This window comes from Moschus berezovskii, chromosome 5 (assembly GCF_049115385.1).
Source record: "Moschus berezovskii isolate FMDL1 chromosome 5, NW_MosBer_1.0, whole genome shotgun sequence".
NCBI classification, from domain to species: Eukaryota; Metazoa; Chordata; class Mammalia; order Artiodactyla; family Moschidae; genus Moschus; species Moschus berezovskii.
Window position 1 is genome coordinate 42,088,482 of NC_142464.1, and position 23,525 is coordinate 42,112,006.

At 35.2% G+C, this 23,525-nt stretch overlaps 1 protein-coding gene across 3 annotated transcripts in view; it reads right to left on the minus strand.

Annotated features, from left to right (window-relative positions):
- Positions 1-23,525, minus strand: part of CCSER1 (coiled-coil serine rich protein 1) — a 1,509,256-nt gene that overhangs the window by 1,278,212 nt on the left and 207,519 nt on the right. The gene's annotated exons all lie outside the window — the stretch shown is intronic.

A 23,525-nucleotide genomic window follows, 5' to 3' on the forward strand; every position in this document is an offset into this window, starting at 1 on the left:
CTTTCTTTATGGTTCAATTCTCACATCCATACATGACTACTGGAAAAACCACAGCCTTGACTAGCTGGACCTTTGTTGGCAGGGTAATGTCTCTGCTTTTTAGTATGTTCTCTGGTTTTGTCATAGTTTTTCTTCCAAGGAGGAAGTGTCTTTTTATTTCATGGCTGCCACTCACCATTTGCAGTGATTTTGGAGCCCAAGAAAATAAAGTCTGTCACCATTTCCACTGTTTCCCCATCTATGTGCCATTAAGTTATGGGACTGGATGTCATGGTCTTAGTTTTTTGCATGCTGAATTTTAAGCGAGATTTTTCACTCTCCTCTTTCACTTTCACTAAGAGGCTCTTCAGTTCCTCTTCAATTTTTGCCATAAGGGTAGTATCATCTGCGTATCTGAGGTTACTGATATTTCTCCCAGCAATCTGTAATCTAGCTTGTGCTTCATCCAACCTGGCATTTTGCAAGATGTACTCTGCATATAATTTAAATAAGCAGGGTGACAATATACAGCTTTGACATACTCTTTTTCCAATTTGGAACCAGTCCATTGTACCATGTCCAGTTCTAAATTGCTGCCTCTTGACCTGTGTACAGATTTCTCAGGAGGCAGCTCAGGTGGTCTGGTATTCCCATCTCTTGAAGAATTTTCCACAGTTTGCTGTGATCCACACAGTCAAAGGCTTTGGCATAGTCAATAAAGCAGTAGATGTTTTTCTGGAATTCTCTTGCAATTTGATCTCTGGTTCCTTTGCCTTTTCTAAATTCAGTTTGAACGTCTGGAAGTTCACAGTTCACAAAGTTGAAGCCTGGCTTGGAGGATTTTGAGCATTACTTCGCTAGTGTGTGAGATGAGTGCAATTGTGCAGTAGTTCGAGCATTCTTTGGCATTGCCTTTCTTTTGGATTGGAATGAAAACTGACCTTTTCCAGTCCTGTGGCCACTGCTGAGTTTTCCAAATTTAATGGCATATTGAGTGCAGCACTTTCACAGCATCATCTTTTAAGACTTGAAATAGCTCAGCTGAATTCCATCACCTCCATTAATTTTGTTAATGGTGATGTTTCCTAAGGCCCCTTGACTTTGCATTCCGATATGTCCGGCTCTAGGTGAGTGACCACATTCTCATGGTTATATTGGTCATTAAGATCTTTTCTGTACCGTTCTTCTCTGTGTTCTTGCCCCGCCACTTTTACATAGAGCAGCCTGTATTTGTTAATCCAGACCCCGAGTCTGCTCCTCCCTGCTTCCCTCTCCCATTTGGTAACCACGCGTGTGCTTTCTGTATCTGCCAGTCTATTACCGTGTTACATCTACATTCATTTGTATTACTTTCTAGACTACAAATACAAGGAGTATATTACAGGGCTGGTCTTTCTCTGACTTATTTCACTCTACAATATTTTCTGTGTCCATCCACATTGCTGAAATTGCAGAGTTTCATTCAATTTTATGGCTGAATAATATTCTACTAGGTATAGTTTCATATCTTTTTCTTATATTTTTAATTTTCATTGGAGGATAAATATTGTATTGGTTTTGCCATAGATTGACATGAATCCGTCCTGGGTGTACATGTGTTCCCCATCCTGAACCCCCCTCCCACCTGCCTCCCCATATCATCCCTCTGGGTCTTCCCAGTGCACCAGCCCCGAGCATATTCAGTCTTCTATGATGGGGACATGGTTTGGTTGCTTTCATGTTTTGGCTATTGTAAATTGGGATGCTATGAATATCGGGATGCATGTATCTTTTTGAAAACTGCCATATAATATATATGTAATTTGTTAGGGCATTAAACCCTAAGAGTTCTCATCATGAGGAAAAAAATTTTTTTTTTTTTTCGTTTTTTTATTTTGTACCTATATGAAATGATGGATGCTCACTAAACTTAATGAGGCAATCCTTTCATGCTACATGTAAATCAAATCACTCAGCTGTATACCATAAACTTACAGTGTTGCATTTCAACTATAACTCAAGTCTTCTAGTATACATTCTAATTAAAAACACATATTTTATACATATATTAGATACAATTTCTCATTTTATTTAGGTTGTCCATTGTTTCACAAAATAAAAGAATGATGAAATCTAAAAATTTTTCAGAGCCATGAATTTTAATTCATGGAAAACTTCCATTTCCTATTTTCTCAGCAGTACCTTTTCTGTGATGTGCAACAGTTTTATTATGTTCCAGTTTGGTTCCTTTACAAAACATGTCTGAATTATAACCACTTAGCAAAAAATTATTTATGTTTTAACTGAAAATCTTACTTATTGCTACATGGGAAACAAGTATAATACTGCCATCAAGTGGACTACAAGATTATCAAGACAAAATACTGAAGACAAGTTCCTTCATATAATAAGAATACATAAAAATGATTTTTTAAAAATCATCTGAGATTATTAAGTAATATTTTACATGCTTGTTTTCAAAATAATACTGAAATTAAGCAATTGAATAAATTTACCCTGTAACTGAATAAAGTCTGGACACTAAAGAGTAAAAGAAAATGAGTTATATAATGATTTAGTATTCATTTTAATAAGGTAGACCTCACCACTTAAATAGGCCCTTAAAAAGTTAATTTAATATTCTACTTGAATCTTCCAAATAAAACTGATTGATCAGAATGTACTCTACAGGTCTATTTCTATATGAACTAATTTAGACAAGCTCACTTTATGTCTGCCTTTAATTCCCTGAAATTTCAAAACTTTGAAATACAGAAAACTTCTGAAAGTTATAGTACTAATATGACAGATTCACTGTGTTCATCTTGTCTCGCAGATTATATACTAGTTTATCTTCTAAAATATTGCCAGAAATCATAACAGAATGAAAAATTATTTAGTGTATGGATTTATAGTGTGTTCATAAAGGTTAAACAGATGAGTGAATAATACTCAAATCCACTAAAAACAAAGTTGGGATCTAAAGTGTATTTGTTTCCTTTAGGTTTTAAATTGATTATCTCATTCATTCCTCACATAAAATCTATGAGATTGGTATTACCACTCTGATTTTGGAGATAAAGAAACTTGGCTTAGACATTTTAACCTGATGTTCCACAATCAGGTAGCTAACAAGTGTTTAAGGGATGGAAGTCAAATTCTCAAACACTAGCTTTTAATTTAGCAATTTGATATTAATTTAGGTTTTTAATCTAGTAATTTAATTTTGTAATCTATTAATTAAATAACTACACTATAGAGCTTAGATTAATTTTTCACATAAAACTGTCCATTTCAAAAAATTATAAGTACAATATTTTAATATTTCTCAATTTATAATAGCTGCAAACACTGCAACTACATGAAGTGCATCCATTCTTAATATTAATAATTAGTGAATGAATAAATAATTATTTCCTAAAAAGGAAAATTCAACCCAACATATAAGTTGTGAGATGGAAGTAATGCTATAAATCTTACAATGTTAGAAGTTATAAAACCATATAGCTACATAAGCACTAAAAATTCAAAATATAGAATAGATGTATATGCTGTGTTCCATATACTTAAAGTAGTACAAACCATTTATTTTATTGAAGAAAACAGGTGTAATTTGTCAGAATAAATATAGAACTGTTCTTATGAATTACATACTCTTGATAGAGAAATGTTATGTCAAATAAATCAAATAATACAGTTAAAACTTCAAAATATAATAATTTATATTTGATCAATTAAGACAATGGGATTGTCATCAATATCCACAAAAATGAGGCAATTCACATTTGACTATTTCTAACATGAGTAATCTCTGTATCCTATGGAGAGGGTAATTTATATTTACAGTAATTCACAATATCCCTTTGGCAGTCATGAGGTCCTTGGAAACCTTTCCAATTGGCTTGGCAAATGCAGAAGTTAGTAAATTCTAACACAAGTAAAATTAAATCAGCATCTGAACAGATGCCAAGAATGACATTTTTTTCAATAATGAGCAAAACATATGATTATAGGGTAAAAAGAATTTTACATCTCTGTCGGCATATTCTCTACCTCATGACCATAGGGTACGGAAAAGAAGACAGGCTTTAGAATATTAAAACATACCTCCCCCTAACTCAGCTTCACCACTTACTGAAACCTGGCTATCCTAGGGGAAATAACTCATATTTCATTATATATAATGTTTAGGTTTAGATATTAATAGACCCTACTTGTAGGATTATGAAAATAAAGCAAAATTATTATTATGAGTTATATGCTACAAACTAAATAAAAATCTGTGTCAGTAATATTATAATCATGTTGATTAAATAATTTAAGTTGAACCATCACCCATATAATTGATTAGATTGATTATATTCTTTGCAGCCAAAGATGGAAAAGCTCTATAGAATCAGCAAAAACAAGATCAGGAGCTGACTATGGATCATGAACTTCTCATTGCCAAATTCAGACATAAATTGAAGAAAGTAGGGAAAACCACTAGAAAATTCAGGTATGACCTAAATCAAATGCTTTACGATTATACAGTGGAAGTGAGAAATAGATTCAAGGAATTAGATCTGATAGCCAGAGTCCCTGAAGAACTATGAACAGAGGTTTGTGACACTGTACAGGAGGAAGGGATCAAGAATATACCCAAGAAAAAGAAATACAAAAAGGCTGTCTGAGGAAGCCACACAAATAGCTGTGGAAAGAAGAGAAGCAAAAGGCAAAGGAGAAAAGGAAAGATATACCCATTTGAACGCAGACTTCCAAAGACTAGCAAGGAGAGATAAGAAAGCTGTCCTCAGCGATCAATGCAAAGAAATAGAGGCAAACAATACAATGGTAAAGACTAAAGATATCTTCAATAAAATTAGAGATACCAAGGGAACATTTGATGAAAAGAGGGGCACAATAAAGGACAGAAATTGTATGGACCTAACAGAAGCAGGAGATATTAAAAAGAGGGGGCAAGAATACACAGAAAAACTAAACAAAAAGATCTTCATGATATAATCATGATGGTGTGATCACTCACCTAGAGCCAGACATGCTGCAATGCAAAGTCAAGTGGGCCTTAGGAAGCATCACTATGAACAAAGCTAGTAGAGGTTATGGAATTCCAGTTGGGCTATTTAAATCCTAAAGGTGGATGCTGTCGAAGTGCTGAACTCAATATGCCAGCAAATTTGGAAAACTCAGTAGTGACCACAGGACTGGAAAAGGTCAGTTTTCATTGCAATCCCAAAGAAAGGCAATGCCAAAGAATGTTCAAACTACCACACAATTGCACTCATCTCACACGCTAGCGAATTAATGCTCAAATTCTCCAAACCAGGCTTCAACACTATGTGAATCGTGAACTTAGGGATCTTCAAGCTGGATTTAGAAAAGGCAGAGGAACCAGAGATCAAACTGCCAACATCCACTGAATCATCAAAAAAGAGAGTTCCAAAAACATCTACTTCTGCTTTGACTATACCAGAGCCTTTGACTGTGTGGATCACAACAAACTGTGGAACATTCTGAAAGAGATGGGAATACCAGACCACCTGACCTGCCTCCTGAGAAATCTGTTGCACGTCAAGAAGCAACAGTTAGAACTGGAGATGGAAGAGCAGACTGGTTTCAAATCAAGAAAGGAGTATATTAAGGACATATATTGTTACCCTGCTTATTTAACTTATATGCAGAGTACATCAAGAGAAATGCTGGAATGGATGAAGCACAGCCTGAAATCAAGATTGCCGGGAGAAATATCAATAACCTCAGATATGCAAAACACCACCCTTATGGGAGAAAGTGAAGAAGAACTAAAGAGTCTCTTGATGAAAGTGAAAGAGGAGAGTGAAACATCTGGCTTAAAGCTCAACATTCAGAAAACTAAGATCATGGCATCTGGTCCCATCACTTCTTGGGAAATAGTGGGGGAAACAATGGAAGCACTGACAGACTTCATTTTGGGGGGTTCCAAAATTACTGCAGATGGTGACTGCAGCCATGAAATTAAAAGATGCTTGTTCCGTGGAAGAAAAGTTATGACCTACCTTGACAGCATATTAAAGAGCAGAGACATTACTTTGCTGACAAAGGACCATCTAGTCAGTTTTTCCAGTCATCATGTACAGACCTGAGAGTAGGACCATAAAGAAGTTCAGTTCAGTTCAGTCACTCAGCAGGGTCTGATTCACTGCGACCCCATGAAAGGCAGCGCACCAGGTCTCCCTGTCCAACACCAACTCCTGGAGTTTACCCAAACTCATTTCCATTGAGTCGGTGATGCCATCCAACTATCCCATCCTCTGTTGTCCCCTTCTCCTCCCGCCCTCAATCCTTCCCAGTATCAGGGTCTTTTCAAATGAGTCAGCTCTTTGCATCAGGTGGTCAAAGTAGTGGAGTTTCAGCTTCAACATCAGTCCTTCCAGTAAACACTCAGGACTGATCTTTAGAACGGACTGGTTGGATCTCCTTGCAGTCTAAGCGATTCTCAAGAGTCTTCCCCAACACCACAGTTCAAAAGCATCAGTTCTTCGCAACTCAGCTTTCTTTATAGTCCAACTCTCACATGCATACATGACTACTGGAAAAACCAAAGCCTCGACTAGACGGACCTTTGTTTTCAAAGTAATGTCTCTGATTTTTAATATGCTATCTTGGTTGGTCATAACTTTCCTTCCAAGGAGTAGCGTCTTTAAAAGTCATGGGTGCACTCACCATCTGCAGTGATTTTGGAGCCCCCCAAAAATAAAGTCAGACACTTTCTACTCTTTCCCCATCTATTTGCCATGAAGTGATGGGACTGGATGCCATGAATTTAGTTTTCTGAATGTTGAGCTTTAAGCCAACTTTTACTCTCCTCTTTCACTTTCATCATGAGACTCTTTAGTTCTTCTTCAATTTCTGCCTTAAGGGTGGTGCCATCTGCATGTCTGAGGTTATTGATATTTCTCACGGCAATCTTGATTTCAGCTTGTGCTTCTTCCAGCCCAGCGTTTCTCATGATGTACTGTGCATATAAGTTAAATAAGCACGGTGACAATATACAGCCTTGATGTACTCCTTTCCTATTTAAAACCAGTCTGTTGTTCCATGTCCAGTTCTAACTGTTGTTTCCTGACCTGCATACAGGTTTCTCAAGAAGCAGGTCAGGTGGTCTGGTATTCCCATCTCTTTCAGAATTTTCCACAGTTTACTGTGATCCACACAGTCAAAGGCTTTGGCATAGTCAATGAAGCAGAAATAGATGTTTTTCTGGAACTCTCTTGCTTTCTCCATGATCCAGCGGATGTTGGTAATTTGATTTCTTGTTCCTCTGCCTTTTCTAAAACCAGTGTGAACATCTGGAAGTCCATGGTTCACATATTGCTGAAGCCTTGCTTGGAGAATTTTGAGCATTACTTGTGTGTGAGATGAGTGCAACTGTGTGGTAGTTTGAACATTCTTTGCCATTGCCTTTCTTTGGGATTGGATTGAAAACTGACCTTTTCCAGTCCTGTGGCCACTGCTGAATTTTCCAAATTTGCTGACATATTGAGTGTGGCACTTTCACAGCATCATCTTTTAGGATTTGAAATAGCTCAACTGGAATTCCATCACCTCCACTAGCTTTGTTCATAGTGTTCATAAGACCCACTTGGCTTCACATTCAAGGATGTCTGGCTCTAGGTGAATGATCCCACCATCGTCATCATATGGGTTGTGAAGATCTTTTTTGTACAGTTCTTCTGTATATTCTTGTCACCTCTTCTTAATATTTTCTGCTTCCGTTAGGTCTATGCCATTTCTGTCGTTTATTCAGTCCATCTTTGCATGTAATGTTCCTTTGGTATCTCTTAATTTTCTTGAGAGGTCTCTAGTGTCCCATTCTATTGTTTTCCTCTATTTCTTTGCATTGATCGCTGAGGAAGGCTTTCTTATCTCTCCTTGCTATTCCTTGGAACTCTGCATTCAAATGGGTATATCTTTCCTTTTCTACTTTGCTTTTCCCATTTTTTCTTTTCACAGCTATTTGTACGGCCTCCTGAGCAGCCATAAAGAAGGCTGAGCACCAAAGAATTGATGTTCTTGAACTGTGGTGTTGGAGACGCCTCTTGAGAGTCCCTTGGACTGCAAGGAAATCAACCCAGTCAATCCTAAAGGAAATCAGTCCTGAATATTCACTGGAAGGACAGATATTGAAGTTGAAGGTCCAATACCTTGGCTACCTGATGCAAAGAACTGACTCATTGGAAAAGACTCTGAAGCTGGGAAAGATGGAAGGCAAGAGGAGAAAGTGAAATAGAGGATGAGATGGTTGGATGGCATCTCTGATTCAATGGACATGTATTTGAGCAAAATCAGGGAGACAGTGAAGGACATGCAAGCCTGGTGTGCTGCAGTCCATGGGGTCTCAAAGAATCGGACATGACTGACCAACTGAACAAGTTTTATATTTGTGTTTTATATTTGAATATGTGATCTATTTTGAGTAAATTCTTGTGAAAGGGGTAAGATTGATTTTTATGTGTGTACGTCCAGTTGCTCCAACACCATTTGTTGAAAAGGTTAGTTCTTCTCCATTGCTTTATCTTTGTTTCTTTCGTAAGGATCAACAGACTATTTTCATATGAGTCTATTTCTGGGATCTCTTATTCTGTTCCATTAATCTCTTTGTCTATTTGTCAACACCACACTGTCTTCATTACTGTAGCTTTGCATTGCATTTTGAATATGAAATTAATCAAAAATCAAAATCACAAAAATTAAAAAATCAAAATCTATTTTGATGCATTATATTTCAGACAGTTTTCTTCCTAACTTGGTGAGATATTTTTCTTTCAATCTACTAACTCCATATAAACTAAACAATCTTCCCCAGTGGTAACATTTTTCAAACTATAATAGCACAACCAGGATATTGATATTTACTTAGGTTTGCTTTATGATCCAAGTCTTGGTTATTTGCTCTCCTGTTACATGACACTAGAGAGAAAAAGGGCATTTTCATGTTGAAGGTAGAGTGTTCTATAATTAGTAAATAAAACCTGTTGATTGCATTTTTCAGATCTACATACTTACTGATTTTCAGCTGTAGTTCTATCAGTTCAACCATTGATACTGAAGTTACAAAACATAACTATGCATTTTCCTAGTTTTCCAAGGTTCTACTGTTTAGGACTAAGCTTTCTTGGTGGAATAATAGTTTAATGGTATGTTCCTCTTTTTCTCTGCTAATATCTTTTTTGTTCTGGAGTCAATTTCATGAGACTTTAATATACCCACTCTGAATTTTTATTATTTGTAAAGCATTTATCCACGTTTTTACTTTCAACCTATATATAACACTATGTTTGAAATGACTGGCTTATGGAAGGCGTGTGCTTTCATCATTCATTCTGTTATTGCTGTCATTTAATTGATGTGTTTAGACCACTTATTAAGATAATTATTGGTATGCTGTGGTTTAAATCTGCCACCTTATTATTCGTTTTTTGTTTGTATCTCTTGTTTCTTGTCCTCCATTTCTCATTTTTTGTTTCTCTGTGGTCACTTAAACATTGATTAAGTTTTATGACTACAATGATTACATCTGATTTTCATATTGGTTTTGAGGTTATCTTTTTGTATAATTTTTGTAGTAGTTACTCTGTGTATTATAATATACACACGTGACTTAAAGCCATCTATTGGTATTGTTTCACAAGTTCAAGTGAAATGTGGAACTCTCCGTTCCATTTAGGATCCTTTACATTTTCTCCTTTAAATATAATTATCCTAAGTATTAGATGGTATAAGAATTTGTTTCAATTATTAAATGTGACTTGCAAAATTCATGAAGAAAGGGATACTCTATTATACATATCCATATCTCTGCTCTTTCTGTTCTTTCTTCCTGATGATCCAAGATTCGTTCTTACTCCTGTCCTTTCTATTTGAAGTTCACTTAGCAAACCTGTAATTGTAGGTCTGTGAGTGACAGATTCCCTTAGTTTTCCTTAATCTGAGAATTTTTCCTTCATCTGAGAATATTTTTATTTCTCTCTCATTCCTGAAGTTCAGTTTCACTAGATATACAAATAACATCTGACTGTTTTTTCTATTGCTTCCTGAAAAGTGCCTTGACACTTCCATCTGGCCTCAATGATTTCAAATGAGAAGTTTACTATCCTTCTAACAGTTATTCACCTGTGTGAAAGTGTACAAGTATTTTCTGGCTGCTTTCAAGAGTTTGCGATGTGTTTAACTTTGGATATCTTTCAGCTTATTCTATTTGAGGTTCTTCCAGTTTTTCAGATGTGTAGATTTGTATCTTTCCAAAATTTGAGAAGATTTTACTCATTATCTCTTTGAATATTATTTCAGCTCTACTTTTCTCCTTTCCTTCTGTAACTCCAAATATATCAATGTTGGCTTTTCTGTTATTGAAGTATAGGTATCCATAGCTATTAACTTTTTTTTTCTTTTTTAATGTCTATTTTATCTCTGTTTTTCAAATAAAGTAAATTTTATTGATCTGTTCTCTATTTGACTAATCCTGTCTTCTGCTATCTCCGCTCTACTATTGAACCTATCCAACAAGTTATTTTCCCCTCACAAAATTCTAGTATTGTGTTTTCCATTTCTGAAATTTCCATTCTAAGATAATTTGCCATACCCAATTCTAGCATTTTCATGACAGTAGTTTTAAAATCCTAGTCAGGTAATTCCAACATCTTATTTATGTTGTCACACGTCAACTGTCTCTCATTTAAATAGTGATCTTCCTGATTCTTATTGTGGTAAGTGATTTATGATAGTATATTGGAGATTTTGTTTCCTAAGCTAAAAAAAGAAAAACCTCTACAATCTGTATATATCTTTCCTTATAGAAAGAAGTCATTTTCTCTAGGTTTAGTCCACAGATCTTTGCTGGCATTTTGGGGCTGTGATCTCAATGATGCCACATTTAATTTTCAGAGCATTTGCAGTGTTATTTTGATCTTCTTGGGTTGTCTGGTGTTATTGTCTTTGCTGGCAGTGCCTGAGAAGCAAAAAATGTTTCCCAGACCATCACTGGGTGTTTCTTAGTGGTGGAAGATCTCAGCCCTACAGTCAGAGAAAGGCTTTCTCAGCCAAATGCCTGCTGGACTGAATCTCCCTACCAGTTTAAGAAAGAAAGCACTTCTCTGGATGTGTGTTGGTTGTGGCAGGATCTCTGGTAGAGGTTCCATTAGGCATTCATGATGTGTCTGGGCGGGGGCAAGGTCACAGGATCAAAAGAACAACGTTTTGATAGATTCTCTCTTGCCTGTGACATGGTATTCCCTTATGGGGTAAGGGAGTCTCAAGTCTTCAAGGATAAAGAGGGTACTAAGGCTAGGTACTAAGGCTTCCCTGGTGGCTCAGAGGTTAAAGCGTCTGCCTCCAATGCGGGAGACCCAGGTTCGATCCCTGGGTTTGGAAGATCCCCTGGAGAAGGAAATGGTAACCCACTCCAGTATTCTTGCCTGGAGAATCCCATGGATGGAGGAGCCTGTGAGGCTACAGTCCACGGGGTCGCAAAGAGTCGGACACGACTGAGCGACTTCACTTTCACCTTCACCTTCAAGGCTAGGTTAGGTGATATGGTGGGATCCCTCTGATGGGTGCCACCCAGCCGCTTTGTACCATGCATTGGTGAGGAAAGTCTCAGAAGGAAAGTGCTTCCCCTGCAGTGGTACAGAGCATGTTATGTGTTCTCCTAGGGACCCTTCTTCAATCCGAAAGAAGCACACATCTATAGGGGTTGCTTTCTGCTTGTAGGTTGGGGGCAAGGAAAATTTGGGTCTGAATAACTTCATGCTTTTGGGTGAGAGAATGTACGATAAAGTGCCACTTCTCTGTGCCATCCCTCCAGTTCTAGGATATCAAACCAATTTTTTTTTCCTTCTTACCACCTTTAAGAATTTTCCTTTTCTTACTTTGTGCATTATTTCCAGAGATCACAGTTTTACTTACAAGGGAGGAACAGAAAAAAATAGGTCCACTCCGTTTTGTCTAAACTGAATGTTTCTCTAAATGCCTGTGAACATTAAAATCTGACAATGTATTTTTTTAAATGTCTTTCAAATTTAAACTCAATTATCTTTAGCATGAGATATAGTGTTTGTGGTCCCATGATTTTTAATTCTCAAATCTCAATTTCTTTATGTCTGTTTCACTTCAACTATATGCTCTGCTACTTGAAATCTCAAATTTGTACAAATCCCATTCCTTCTTTTCTTTAAGTTATACTCCAGTTTTAAGATAGAGCTTAAGCTTTCCATTCCTCAGTGAAGTGTCTCCTGATGCCCCATGGTTAAATTAGGCATCTTCTTCTATGTTCCTTCTCTTTACTTTGACAACACCCTCCGCTGGTATCACTTCCCAGGATGTCTGATGACAGTTAATATTTCATCAGTTCCTAGAATAGGTCTGCATATTGGAGACTACCAGTAACTGTTAAGCAATCACAGATGGTGTTAGTTAAGTATCAAAAATGGCTCTGCAGGAGTGGTAAGCTACATAGAAATTAAACATGATTCAGTTCAGTTCAGTCGCTCAGTCGTGTCTGATTCTTTGTGACCCCATGGACTGCATCACACCAGGCTTCCCTGTCCATCACCAACTCCCAGAGTCTACTCAAACTCATGTCCATCGCATCAGCGATGCCATCTAACCATCTCATCCTCTGTCGTCCCCTTCTCCTCCCGCCTTCAATCTTTCCCAGCATCAGGGTCTTTTCCAATGAGACAGTTCTTCGCATCATGTTGCCAAAGCATTGGAGTTTCAACTTCAGCATCAGTCCCTCCAATGAATACTCAGGACCGATTTCCTTTAGGATTGACTGGTTGGATCTCCTTGCAGTCCATGGGACTCTCAAGAGTCTTCTCCAACATGATTAAAGAAAGACAAAATTTGTACTTTATTAAGTGCCTTAACGACTGAGTGACTGAACTGAACTGAACTGAAGTGCCTTAACACTCTTTTCTTTAATTCTCAAGGCATACATTATTACCCCATTTTACAGATGAAGAAAATGATTCAATGTGCTTTTTACTAAATTGTGCTGCCTGTCATTATATTCATATCTTTAATGAGAAACTAGATTTAGTAATATGCCATCTATGGGGTTGCACAAAGTCGGACACGACTGAAGCAACTTAGCAGCAGCAGCACTATTCATGAACTCTTATTTTTAAACTTATTTAAAAATAAATAGGAATTTTCCATTGAAAAACACAAAAAAGCAGAAAGTATAAATGAAAACCAAATGATTTCATTTCCATCTACAGATTTGTCACAAGATACACACTAACAGCTTTATGTATTTCAACTAAGTAGTTTGTATGCATAATTTCTTATGCAAAGATAAAATATATAGCCACAGCACCAAACTCAGAATATGCAAAAGGATATACATATATAAATAGATAGATAGACACAGATATAGAAAGAAAAATATATTTCATTACTACTCTTGCCCCAGAGAAATCGGTTTTTTTCTCTAGAGTCAGCAACTGCTATTTCTTTCTTTTTCATCCAGTAATACATTTTTTTCTCTCTTTTTTTCCTACAGACAGTAGTTAAACATACACACTCAAAACCTTGTTTTATTTTTGCCTAGTTTGATTAGTATTTTCCAGAAGTTTCTTTGCTAATGTTAATATTACAATGGAGATCTCTTCAATTTGCATTTTTAAATATTTATTATATACCTTATTTCTTCAAGTATGTGATATAATTAGAAATATCTTCTCCATCTTGAGTTTTTTTTTTTTTTTTAGAAATTTCATGTTTTATTACAGATCTTTTATGGTTTCGTGTTTTCCTTTCTCTATGGAATTAAATTTGGTACAAAACATGACAGGAGAGATGCATTTTATTGTTTTTAGATGATTAAAGACATCTAAAACTATTTACTAATTTATCTTTGTCCACTGAATACAAATAATATCTTTATTATGTATTGAATTTTTCTGCATATTATGATCTGCTACTTAATTTTTATTTTTTCTTCATCTTATTGACTGTACATGCACCACTACCAAACCTTAATTTCTGTAGCTTTACAATATACTTCAATATTTGTTAAAACAGCATCCCTATATTACTGTAGTTTTACATGCTTTAATATCTGATAGGATTAGTACCTTATTACTTTTTTTTCCCAAAGTGTCTTGTCTTTTCTTATTTATTTTCTAAGTACTATAAACCACTTATTAAAATTCTTTTAAAAAATTATTAATATTATTGCAATGATATCAATTTAAGATTAACTTGGAGAAATTTAACATCTTTATGAATCCAATTCTCTTGTTCAGGATTATGGTCTATTATTCCATTTCTTCAACATGTATTCAGTGTATCATAAATAATCAAAATTTTCTTTTTAATTATCTTGTATATTTCATGTATATTTTAAGTATTCTATTATTTTTGGTCCTATTTTCAATGGAGTATTTACTTCCACTATATGTTCTAAATAGTATTTATTGGAATGTAAAAAAAGGCAATTGAATTATTCGTGTATATTAACATTTAAATTACCATATTAGTTGAATTCTTGCTGTTTTAAAATAATTGCCTTCAGTTTTACATGTAAACAATTATTTCTTTGGAAAATAATCATAGTATTACTTCTCCCTTTCAAACATTTTTTTACCTTTTTGAATTACATTGGCACATATATTCAGAACTAAGTTAAATAAGTCATGAACAAGATTATATTATTACATATTATGTATATATGTGTGTGTGTAATGTATATATTTCTTTTTTTCTCATGGTAATTCATAAACCTTTCAATTTTTCCTTGAGTACTGCCAGAATTCTAAGATTTTTCCCATCATTCTCTTGTTACCCTCCCACATAAGCTACAGGGCTAGTCTCTGTTAGGTTCATGCATGTATTCTGGGCTCAGTTTACTCTAATCTTCTCTGAAGACTTTCTTTAGTCCCTCCACTCTGCCGTGATCCCGCTACCATTATTATTTGTATGTACTAACTTTCAAAATCAGTACTAACTGAATATCTACTATGTCATAGGCCCTGAATGAGGCACTTTTAAAACTTGAAAAGACGTAGTCTCTACTTCTGGTAGGTTAAGTGTACAATAAGAAATCAAACTCTTTGGAGTTCCCTGGCAGTACAATGGTTAGGACACTTTGCTTTCACTGACAATTGCAGGAGTTCAGTCCTTGGTCAGGGAACTAAGATTATGCAATCTGTGTGATATGGCCAAAATAAAACACACACACACAAACAATTTAAAAAAAATCCAAGAAGGATTTTCATTAAAAACAAAAAAAGGAAGAAGAACTGTTTGTTGTTTGTGCTATCTTTGGAGATAATGTAGTATAGTATTTATAATTATGGGTTTTGGTTTAAGACAGCTTATAGATTTTAATCCTTACCATCTATGGGAACTTGAACACATTACTTAACTGCAATAAAGCTCATTTGCCTCATGCGAACAAAGGATGTGCCTCAGAATAGTTTTTATGATTATACATGACAATGCTTGAACAGCTCTGAGCATAGGACTAGAATACAGTGAAAACTCAAGGAACGCTAGTTATTGTTATAGCTACAAACATTGTTACAATTAATAGTGCTAACTACTATTAGAGGTTCACACAGTGTGTCATAGAAGGAGTCTTTAAGAAAGTATAGAGAAATGGTTTGAAAAGAAGAAAATCAGATTACCTGACAGATAAGAAAAGTATTTTTTAATTTTTTTTTACATCTTTTCTTCAACTTTTTTAAAAAACTTCTTTTTTTTAATTTTTTATTATTTTTAATTTATTTATTTTAATTGGAGGCTAATTACTTTACATTATTGCATTGGTTTTGCCATACATTGACATGAATCTGCCCCAGGTGTATATGTGTTCCCCATCTTGAACCCCCCTCCCACCTCCCTCCCCATCCCATCCCTCTGGTATTTCCCAGTGCACCAGCAGCCCCAAGCATCCTGTACCATGCATCGAACCTGGACTGGCGATTCGTTTCACATAAGATAATATACATGTTTCAATGCCATTCTCCCAAATCATCCCACCCTAAGATAAAGAATTTTAAAGGAAGCATTATATAAGAAAAAGCATGCAAGAGATAATTGTAATATATAAATAATGGATGGCATGCTGAGAAATGAAAGGAATTTCAGTACGTTTTGAGATCAGCACCAAGAAACAAGCTGGGAAGGTGGACTCTAGAATCACATGCGATAGTTTACATTCTATTTCTTAAGCAATTACACACTTTTGTACAACTGCTTAAATATTTTATTATTTATATCTTTTGACTGCTAAGATAACATGACTAGAAATCCAAAAAGTAGATTTTATATATTTTACATTTATGATGCCAAATATATACCTTAGTCTCTGCATATATTAATATCCATTGAATAAATACATGAAAAGACACATAGTATGTGATTTAAAAGAAAAACTTTTATGCCTACTAGATAAATGATAATCTAAAGCTGGTAAAGAATCCACCTGCAATGCGGGAGACCTGGGTTTGATCCCTGGGTTGGGAAGATCCCCTGGAGAAGGGAAAGGCTACCCACTTCAGTATTCTGGCCTGGAGAATTCCATGGACTGGATAGTCCATGTAGTTGCAGAGTCAGACACAACTTAGTGACTTTCACTTTCACTTTCAAAGCTGAAAGTCAATTCTTTTTCATAATTTCAGTTAAGTTCAGTCGCTTAGTCGTGTCCAACTCTCTGTAACCCTCTATACTGCAGGATGCCAGGCTTCATGTCCATCACCAACTCCCGGAGCTTTCTCAAACTCATGTCCATTGAGTCAGTGATGCCATCCAACCATCTCATCCTCTGTTGTCCCCTTCTCCCCCTGTCTCAAGATTTCATAATTTAAATTTTACCTTCTCTAATCTTCGATTCATGTAGTCTGCCTTTCTGACTCTTAGGCACATAGAGGAAATTCCTCACAGATTGTCCTCAATTTTATGTTATAGGAAACCATTATTTTATTAAAACCGGAACTTATGTTTAGAAACTCACAACTTTATATTTACTAAAAACTTCAGATATAGTATTGATCACATAGATTAATGAAATGGATTCCTATGAACTCAGATTAACAGGAAAAACAGAGATGTAAAAATATTTATAAAGTCATATTCTAAATAGAAAATGATGTAGTGGAGTGTTACGATGAAAACAGTGCTTTAGAAAGACTCGTCTATTAGTGATAAATGCGTAATAGTTTATGCAGAAAAAAGACCTTAAACAAAAGGATCAGCTAGAAACCTAATGCAATAATCTTAATGTCCCAAATTATCACTCTAATCTACCCAAGAAGATTTTTTTAAATATCCTAATATTTATCACTGAATATTTTAAAAAATTTTATAGTTTTCAGTCTCCTGAAGTGAAATTGGCTTCTCATAAGTTTGCAACCTGATAAACAAGAAAAAAGTCTGACACAAATGTATACTAACATTAATGCTTTTGCTTATTCCAATTAGCCTTTCTAATCCTTCCATAATTATTTAATGATGGGTAGAAAAACTAAGCAAACAGAAAATCTTCTCTTTAACTTAACAGGAAGATTTTTCAAAAACATCAAACTCACAGTAATCTGGGAAGAAAAACATACCCTTTCAAGTAACTGGAGAACGAAACATCTTGATATTCACCTTTTTTAAGGCATACAAACATACCTATAAATTTTATCTACATTACAAGGCAGAATTTTTAATTTCTCCTTTTTAAAGTAATTACATTGTCTACTACAGTCTGAATTAAAGGCTATTCAGGAAGCATTTATATAATTTTTTTCAGACTTGCTTCTCATTTACATTATTACATTTCATTAATAAGATGCATGTCGTAACTAATAAATATTAAAACTGCAATGGTTCTTTGTATTTTCATTATCAGGTCAGAGGACAATGTTTTCTAATACAACTTGTACTTACACGCACACAAGCATCGTAGTATATTATTTCTGAGGTATACAATAAATATAGATATACACACCCATATTTTTGAATACCGCTAAACCACAACCATATTGACGTTTTCAAATAAAATTTTGTCATGCACTTCAAATCTCTTTTCAAATTCGACAATTGAGAAATGAAACATTAACTGATAATAGCAAGAATTCAAAGTGAAAAAGCTTTCAGATTTCGTATTCAAATTAAATCTTGATATTAAGTGGAGTTATGTTGAATATAATCTAAGCTTTCAGTGACACTTAACCTAAGTATTGTTAATATACCACATAAGTATATAAAATACCTCAAAATAAATGAATATTCATAATTTTATCTCTGTGAGACATCTACATGGTAATAAGAAGTATATAAATGATTAAGTCCTATAAAATATAAATTAAATTTAGGATTATTTATATAGTTTTCAATATACTTTAGTGATAACATTCTGTTTATTTGTATTTATGCATAAAATTTCTTATTAAGGCATAGCATAAACCTTGCAACGGATTCTTTATGTAACATTCTATCACTGTTGGTCTAAGTAGTGTCTGTCATTTGGAGCTTCATTCGGGAGCATTTGAATGAAAAAAAAAGAATATGCAAAGGTCCTACTGCAGAAGAAATTAGGATAGTCAAAGAAATTAAGAAAGGAAAGACTGGTTACACAGCAGGAAAAGATGAGAATAGTATGGAATGAGACAGCAAAGACAGGTAGCAAATCATCATAGCCAAGAAGAAAAAGAAAAAAAAAAAGTCATGTTCTTTATTCAAAAAGTGATAGTTAATTTCTGAAATGGTTGAATCATGGATATGATATGATAAAATCTGTATTTTCTGAAATATGGTTTGGAAAATAATCAGAGAAATATGGAGACCCTGTATTGGAAACTATTTTAAATTTATCTTAGAAATAATGCATAGTGGGTTTAAAAACAAGGGTCATGTTTCATGGTCATGGTTGGACTCTCAGTGCCTCTAGCAAAAGTTATGCAATTTTACTCTGATTATTTATTTGGTTCCTTTATTACATGAATTAATATCTCCCAAGCAGAATTAATTGTATCTTCTGTACTAAAAAAAACTTTATAATATTTAAGAATTTCAAACTGCATATTTTCAAACAGACACAAAAATCTCTCATGTCCTCATCCTAAGAATAACTAAAACAGAACCTTAAATTTGTGTTATAAAGTATCACATTAGGAAGGATTAGCAGCAGCATCCAAATTTTTCAAGTTATTTTTTGCCTAGCTTTCACAAGAATAAACTGATAGGAGTGTTTCCTTAGAAAAATTTTAATTCCAAAACATTAAAACTGTGAAAATTACGTATAGCACCCATACAATTTAAGAGATGACATGATCTCTTTCTTCCATTCAAACACTCTGTCAGTAACATAGCAGTCATTGACTTCAACCTCTGCAGTTCTCCCACACATATATTTCTGTTAACAGTTCTTAAATGTCAGCGTGTATACAGACACAATCTTTAAAATGTAATTATCATTGGTTAAACCATAATTGGTTCTGACAATAAACCATTTGAAAATGCTGAATACTTTGTATGATTAGAAAGAATGTGTTTGTGTTTTTTCTTCTTTTATTTGTCTTTGTATTTTGGCAGGAAAAAAAAAACTACTAGAGGTGGGAATCACAGGCTGACTGCAATTTGTCAAATGAATATTATAAGAAAATCAAATTTATAAATATTGAAAATGTCATACACATGAGAAAGTGATTTCATTGAAAATAAAATCTGCAAAAATAAATCAGCATATCAGTTCTCTTTTGAAGTTATCTCATTTGTTCTTATTTGGTTATATCGCTATACATTCATTCAAATGTTTACTGAATGCGTATTAAGCACAAGTTATTATAGTTGGCATCAGTCAGTCAGTTCAGTTCAGTTGCTCAGTCGTGTCCGACTCTGCGACCCCATGAATCGCAGCACGCCAGGCCTCCCTGTCTATCACCAACTCCCGGAGTTTACCCAAACGCATGTCTATAGAGTCGGTGATGCCATCCAGCCATCTCATCCTCTATCATAGGGCAGATTAATAAATCAAACAGTGTCTATATTTATGCTTCACTGAGAATGCAGTAAAATATGATGAACATTATACAAATAAATGCAAATAAGCATAGGAACTATAAAAGGAATATGTACAGAACAGTACTTTGGAAGAAGACTCATGAGTTAAACCTTGAAATATGATATAGACAAATTGTTTCTTATGGAAAGAATATTTTAGACAGAAGGTAACTGAATACAAGGCAAAATGAAATTAATTGAAATTCAACTAAATTGGCTGGGCATAATTTTTATATATATGACAATACTGTGAAAATATAGCAGATCAAACCTAAAACATTGAGTCCAGTTTGAAGGCTAATATGCCTCCCTGGTGGCTCAGACAGTAAAGAATCTTCCTGCAATACAGGAGATCTGGGTTCGATCCTGAGGTCAGGAAGATTCCCTGGAGTAAGAAAATGGCTACCCAATCCAACATTCTCACCTGGAGAAGTCCATGGACAGAGAAGCCTGGAAGGCTATAGTCCATAAGGTTGTTAAGAGTGAGACACAGGAGTGTAACACTCAAAACCTAATATAGGTATGGCAAATAATAGGTAGTCACAGGGCTTCCCTGGTGGCTCAGTCAGTAAAGAACCTGTTTGCAATGTGGGAAACCTGGGTTTGATCCCTGGGTTGGAAAGATCCCCTGGACGAGGCATGGCAACCCACTCCAGTATTTTGCCTGGAGAATCCCAAGGACAGAGGAACCTGGCAGGCTACAGTCCATGGGGTCACAAAGAGTCAGACAAATCCAGGTAGTCATTACTCATTGATTTACTTGAATTCATGTAATGACAGTAAGAATGGAGAGATGACAGTTTGAAGTGCTAATTAAGAAGCTGTATTAATAAAATTTGATATTTAAAAGTTATGGGAAATGACTTTGATAAGTGGGCTAAATAAGGGCCTTAAGAATATAGGATATACCAATTAAAATAAATTTTAAAAAAACAGGAAGAAATATGACATTTTGAAGTTTAAATATTTTATTATGTCTTACAAATCTTTGATTATTAAAAAATCAGATTAAGTTAATTAAAGGAAAATGAGTTTTTAAATGTTCAAATAAAATTCAGATTACATTATATACTGCTGCTGCTGCGTCACTTCAGTCGTGTCCGACTCTGTGTGACCCCATAGACAGAAGCCCACCAGGGTCCCCCGTCCCTGGGATTCTCCAGGCAAGAACACTAGACTGGGTTGCCATTTCCTTCTCCAACATTATATACTACAATTAAAAAATACATAAGATAACAGAAAAAGTTTGTACAATAATGAGGATGATCAGTTTTGAACATATCAAAGATGAAATGCCTCTGGGTCATTCAGTTAAAGAGGTTTATCTGAAAATAAAGATTTACTGCCATCAACTAAGTGTTAGGTGGAATAAATAATTCAGAGAAAATGCATTGGAAAAGTAAATAAATCCCCAGAACAAATAACTGGGGAATATTTATACTTAAGGAAAAGGCATTAGCAAAAGAAATTGAAAATAAACGAGCAAGAGAATAGGAAAAGAAAAAAGAATGGTCTGGAAGCAAAAATAAAAAATGTGCTTTAAGAATGAGGAAATAATCAACAATATTATATTACAAACCAGTCAATCGTAAAGGAAATCAGTCCTGAATATGCATCCGTTCCGTTCCGTTCCGTCGCTCAGTCGTGTCCGACCTTTTGCGACCCCGTGGACTGCAGCCTACCAGGATTCTACGTCCATGGGGTTCTCCAGGCAAGAATACTGGAGTGGGTTACCGTTTCCTTCTCCAGGGGATCTTCCCGACCCAGGGATCGAACTCGGGTCTCCCGCAGACGCTTTAACCTCTGAGCCACCAGGGAAGCCCTATAGGAAGGGCTGATTTTGAAGCTGAAACTCCAATACTTTGGCCACCTGATGCGAAGAACTGACTCACTGGAAAAGACCCTGATGCTGGGAAAGATTGAAGGCAGGAGGAGAAGGGGATGACAGAGGATGAGATGATTGGATAGCATCACTGACTCGATGGACATGAGTCTGAGCAAGCTCCAGGAGTTGGTGATGGACAGGGAAGCCTGGCGTGCTGCAGTCCATGGGTTTGCGAAGAGTTGGGCACGGCTGAGCGACTGTAGTGACTATATTACAGAGAAGAGAAAGGTGATGCAGTCCACCGATGGTAACAATTAGAAAACTAAGGCATCATTAGCGGGAGCAGTTTCTGCAAAGTTCTGGAATCCACTGAAAACTTACTAGGTGGTAAGAAAGTGAAAGATTTCAGGGTAATTGACTATGAAGGGAAAATGAGATGTAGGGTGGCAGAGGGATATTCAGTGCTATGTTTCTTTAGTTAGAAATGAGATTCTTGACATACTTTAAGACTGGGAAGAAAGAAATGATGTTGAATGCAACTATATACGATTTATATATAAAAAGCACACAGAGTTCAACTCCATTTTCTCTGTTGAAGGAAAGATAGGTAAGATTTCCTTCTAAAAATGGTGGGTGGGATCAGGTAACTGTAGACAAAGTTTGAAAGACTTATGGTATGGAGAGCAATATGATGAGAGAATGTGAAAATACTAGTCAGGTGATGATAAAAACAGAGTAAATGTGGTGGCCGCATTTAGGTCATGGTATCAACCCATCCTGTTTCCACAAAAGTACCAGAATTCTCCAGGCAAGAATAGTGAAGTGGGCAGCCATTCTCTTCTCCAAGGGAACTTCTGGACCAAGGGATCAAAACCAGGTCCTCTGCACTGTAGGCATATTCTTTACCACTGAGCCACCAGGGACACCCAACAGATTCCCAGATCAGTTAAATTGTTCTCACACATTTCCAGCTCAAATTTATCTTTCTTGGTCTAAAGAAATGAGAAAATAGACACATTTCCTTTGTATATCTCCCCCTTTCACCTCTCATCTTAAATTCAGGGCCTATACATGCCTGAATTTTAAAGGAGAATTTGCTTTTATATTTTGCTAGAGGGTGTCCAATTAATCCTTCTGGAACTAAAGATGAATCAGATTTTTAGTACTTCAGAGGAAATGAACCTGAGAAGAACAGATGAGTGCCAGCTAATTATTATTCTACCAAATCCTTAGATTTTAAAATTATATATATTAATTGGTATAGTTTTATTACTTCATTTATGTTCATAAATATTCCATAATAAAATACACTCCAATATACTTTAAGTTTCTTTTAAATCTGTTATTTCTCACTCATTTAATATCCACAATTTAGCTAATTCTGGTGAACTATATTATCCCCAAAGAAAAGAGCATTTGTTAACTTTATTTGGTACAATAATAAGTCAGGTTCAGCCTAGCAAAAAAGAAACTGAAATCTGTGTCTAAACAGCCTAATAGTCATGCTACCAGGTTAAGCTTCTTTATTCATTGACCATAAAACACAATGCAGTATAAATATAAACAAATTGTCAAAATTAATATTGTAGAAGACTGGCTATCTTATTTGACTTATCTGAACCAGTAAAAACAATTATAATAGCAAGTATAAGACTTAAGGCCCCTGGGGATAATGTAAAACTTAATTTTTAGTTCTCATGGATTTTAT